Source organism: Macadamia integrifolia, chromosome 11 (genome assembly GCF_013358625.1).
Source record: "Macadamia integrifolia cultivar HAES 741 chromosome 11, SCU_Mint_v3, whole genome shotgun sequence".
Lineage (NCBI taxonomy): Eukaryota > Viridiplantae > Streptophyta > Magnoliopsida > Proteales > Proteaceae > Macadamia > Macadamia integrifolia.
In genome coordinates this window covers 1,875,429-1,880,256 of record NC_056567.1, presented here as the reverse complement: position 1 = coordinate 1,880,256, position 4,828 = coordinate 1,875,429, and positions in this window count along the sequence as shown.

Here is a 4,828-nt window from a genome sequence, read left to right as displayed (position 1 = left end):
CAGGTTTTTAACCAAGGAATTGTCAAGAAATGCACTTTGTAGTGTGTTTACTGAAACTGCCAAGTCGTCAAGCGGGTATTACTGTTCTTCCCTCGTAGATCACATCTCAGTGAACAGTCACTGATTATGTGAAATAACAGCATTTTAACAACCAAGCCATCCCAAATTGAACACAAAATTATATATACTTGGAACTATTGAAAGCTTGTAATGATCAGTGTTTTTGGATGGAACCTCCTACACCATGGGCTAACAGCACTCCAAGGAGGCTTAGACTGCTTCACTCATAAATGGCTTAGCATTATCTGGAGAACCTCGAAAATAAATGTAAAAAGAGAACAAGAGAACTGATCATGGAACACAATGTAACTTTTTTCATCCAATCAGTAGAAAATGAAGAAAGTTTAAAGTACACGTGATGATGTACAGAATGGTGGTGTAGATTCAAACCACCCCCCCCCCCCCCCCCCCCCAAAAAAAAAAAAAGAAGGTTTGGTGGCATCGACCAAATGAAGGCTCTTATGTCAAATGGGAGGCCAACAAGTAAGTGGTTTTTGTTATGCCAAAGCTAATTTTAGCAACTTCCATTAAAAAAGTGAATTCATATTCTTAAATTTTGATGCAATATTTTTTCAATTGTAATAATAATAAATAAATAAATAAATAAATAAAAGGAAACTTAGGAGTTATGCTCGCACACTTATCCAAATTAGAGAACCCTTAATGCCCTTTGTTCATATTAATATTTGACTGCAATGTCATTTTCCCTTCCCAATTTCTCCCATCTTTACTAAATATGCAATATAAACATTTAAACCTTTTTACAAACCAGGATGGAAAAAAATAAATAACATAAAATAAATTTTGTTTTCATTAAAGAGAAATAGACCTTATTAACATTCCAGGGTCAAGGAATGCTAATATAGATTGTGTGTAAAAGAGTTTGCGTGTACAAGAGAAAGAGAGAATGTACATTCTATTGATATTGAAATCCAGCGCCTTGGGTATTGGCGGAGTCATTAGAGAAGATGAAGGGAAGATCCTTAGAGCTCTTTCGGGGCCATTCCTGAAGGAAATTCAATCAAGGCTGAAGTGCTGGTTCTATGCACTGGCTTGTACATTACTATTTCTTTTGGTATGGACTTTAAATGAGAAGGAGATTCGGCTAGTGATATTTGATGGATGAGAAAGAAATCTGATTAGCCTTAGCAGCTCTTGCATCTGATCAGACAAAAATGTCACCTCACTTCCTGGGCAAATGTCCAGTGGAAACCGAGGTCAGCAAATGACATTGCTGAAGTCTAGCACAGCAATGAGTAATGAGGCAAGATTATGCAGTGAGATAGTTTGCCTTTGGGATATGTAATGTTGTTACTAATAGTTCTTGAGACCTCGAATTCCCACGTTCCAACGTGCACTACGCCAACAAATCTCACCCCAATTGATTGAATCACCCTTCTGCTACTCTTTTTTTTTTCAAAAAATATTTTTTTTAGAAAAATAATAAGGAAGGAGAGAGTCTATATCCTATATTAACCATAGGATCACTCTATGAAGAGGTCAATTCTTAGTGACATTACACTGTTCACAACATCCCTTGGTTTTGGCAGCAAACGGCTCCTCACTGAAGAAGCAGAAGTTCTGGTGCCTCTATACCTTCTTTGTACATTTCTCATTCTTCTTTCTAATAAAATTGTTATTTATCCCCCCCCCCCATAAAAAAGGAATCTACTGGATATTTTATCAACTACAAATCGAATTCAGATTCCCAGCTCTTTAGGTTCAATTGACCAAAATATTTTCTGAAATTTAGTTGTTTCTTCAAGCAAAGGAAACCCATGGTGCTTCTTATATAACAACAACAAACTCAGCCTTATCCCAACTTAATGGGATCGGCTACATGGATCCAGACCAAACAAAGTAGGTACAAACTGGTATCTAAACAGAAAAGGAGGGTGAAGGGATGAAAAAAAAAATGAGATGACCCATTGTACTTCTTATGTGTATTGATATACTATAAATTCTTCTTCTTAATAAGCATGAGAGTTTCAACTCCCACAATCTTATGAGGAATGCTCGATAGTTGAGGGTAAAATTTAGGGCTTGTTGGCATTTAAATTCCAATAAAACAAGGAGTTTTTAATTCATGGGAGTCAAACATCCACCTATTTAGTTGGAGGTTTCAAATCCCACAATGGTGGGAAATGGATAAGGGGATAAATGTATGAAATTCCTATGATGATTATCTATATGACTATAGCACCCAAAGCAACATAAGACCAAAGCAGCAATCTCTGTAGATCAAAACTCACCCTAGAAGTTTTTCTATGAAAAGACAAAACAGAAAGAAGTACCATTATAGTATCTAGGAACTACCTACCATACAGCAATACTAACCATTCATTAATTGGAGATAATTGATTTAAAGCACACTGGATCCATTAATATCACTCAAAGTTAACATCCTTAAACACTAAAAAGGACTAAACTCATAACACAACACCAACATCCAGTCCCTCTCCTCCAACCATCTACACTGAAAATAAAAGAATTAAATTGAAAAATACAGAATTGAACGACAGAGAAAGAGATTTATCAAAACTACACAGATGGAACTCAATCACAAGCAACAAAGAAAATTTTTGGAAATCTTATAACCAAAGGAAAAGCCATGATCATTTTAAATCAGTCAACTCCTATAAGCTCATTATCCAAAGATAAGCCAATCATATGAACACGCAGAAAAACTCAAATAGTCCTAAATGCAAAACAAATACAACAACTAGAAATTCTCAAAAAAAAACTATAACCAACCCATTATCCAAAACAACCCCAACAAGTGAAATAATGGAAATTGAACTACATATGTAGAACACAAACCTTAACTAGCTTGGGATCAAACACAACATCCGCCTTGTTCTGAAGCAACGCAACAGACGCACTTACAACCCCACGTATTCCAACAAGGGCTGCCTCCACAGAATTGGAGCACGCAGCACAAGTCATACCCAATACACTAACCTGAATTCTCCTCATACCCTCTTCCTCATATCCCTTATTATCCCTCTCCTCTCTTTCATAAGAATCCAAAAGCCCCATCTCTTCAAGGTCGTCGGTATCATCCATCAGAACAAACGCCCCCGGTGCTCCGCCGGCACCAGAGACCGACGTGAGCTGAAGGTCTCTCATACTCGACGCCATTAGAGGGCCGAGGAAAGACCCGAGAGTGTTAAGGGGATGATAGAAAGCTTTATTGTTTCTTCATAAGCTTTGTAAATTCGAAGTCATAGACAGCATCGCCGGAGGTGGCTGTTGTTGGGGTGGAGGAGAAGACAATTTAGTAGAATTTAGAGAGATCTCTTTTTTTGTTTGATTGAAATACCCTTGAAGTATCAATTTGCTGACCTACATGTCCCTTGTACTACCATTTTCTAACTTGTACTGCCAAAGTCCCAAGGGTCCCAAGCTGCCATTAATTATTAATTACAATTTTTTTTTTTTTGGTGAGAATTAATTAAAATTTTAAAAGGTTGGTGAGGTGAACCGTGTGAGGTCAGAGGTGCGGACTGACTTCCTCTTTTTTTTTTTTTTTTTTTTTTTTTTTTTTTTCACCAAACTGATGATCACTGACGTCAATTTTAAGATAGAAGAAATAGGTCCCACTCGATAATAATAACAACAGAAAGCCTTTTCCTGATTCAATGGGGTCGGCTACATGGATATGTGACTGGGCAAGATATAAAGCAAAGGAAAGAAAAGAAACATAAGAACAAAACACTTACATCTCACTTAAATACAATCGGAAATATGGATCTTTGCACTCTAAAGTATTTTGTTTGATGTTATACTAGGATTTAGGCCTAGCTTCTGCATGTCTTTCTTACCAATTCATTAATAGTCATTTTAGACATACCCTTAGCTCTCATAGTTCTTTTCGTTTAGATTTGATTATTCCTCTTTACAGGAGCATCCAAAGATCCACATTGAACATGGCTAAACCATCTTAAGTGACATTCTTTGAGCTTATCTTGAATGAGAACAACTCCCAAATCAACCCTAACTCGGTCATTCATTTCTCTATCTCTACTAGTGTTGCCGCATATCCATCTCAATATCCTCATCTCTACAATACTCAACTTATCGCAATACTCAACTGATCTATAATACATTACCTTCTTGACTGTCTAATATTCTATCTCATACATTATAGTTTATCTTACGATTATCCTATATAATTTTTCTTTAAACTCCAGACTGATCCCACTGGCATGATTAACAAAATTAAGCCAAATCAAAACCACATCGTTTGTAAAAAAAAACAGAAAAGAAAAAGTTCAATCTGCTTCGCTTCAAGCAGGAAATAAACACACCCCCTACATGACCCATTTAAGTGGGTCCCACTACAACTCCGTTTTGGGTATAACATTTTATCGAGTTGGGTGGGCCCATGTGACCCTATGAAACCCCCTCCTCCTTATTTTAGGGACTGATTATTTTAACCGTCTATTTAATCTATTATAGTACTTGGACTGCACTAATTAAGTGGGTCCCACTTAACAGGTGGAAATTTCTAGGAATTATATGACCCATTGTGGTCAAAGAGGGCCAAATGGGCAATTTATGGAAATTCAAGTAGGGGAGATTTTTTTCTTTTGGCGATGTTTCTTTCCTTCGTTGGGGCTGGGCAGATACGGCATTGGTCAAAAAAGTTCACTATAGAAAGCAAAGCAAAATGGCACTTCCTTAATCCTTCACGAGATCACATTATTTTGATTAGATATATAATTAGATACTATTAAGACACGATTAAAGATGATTGCCTTTTTAA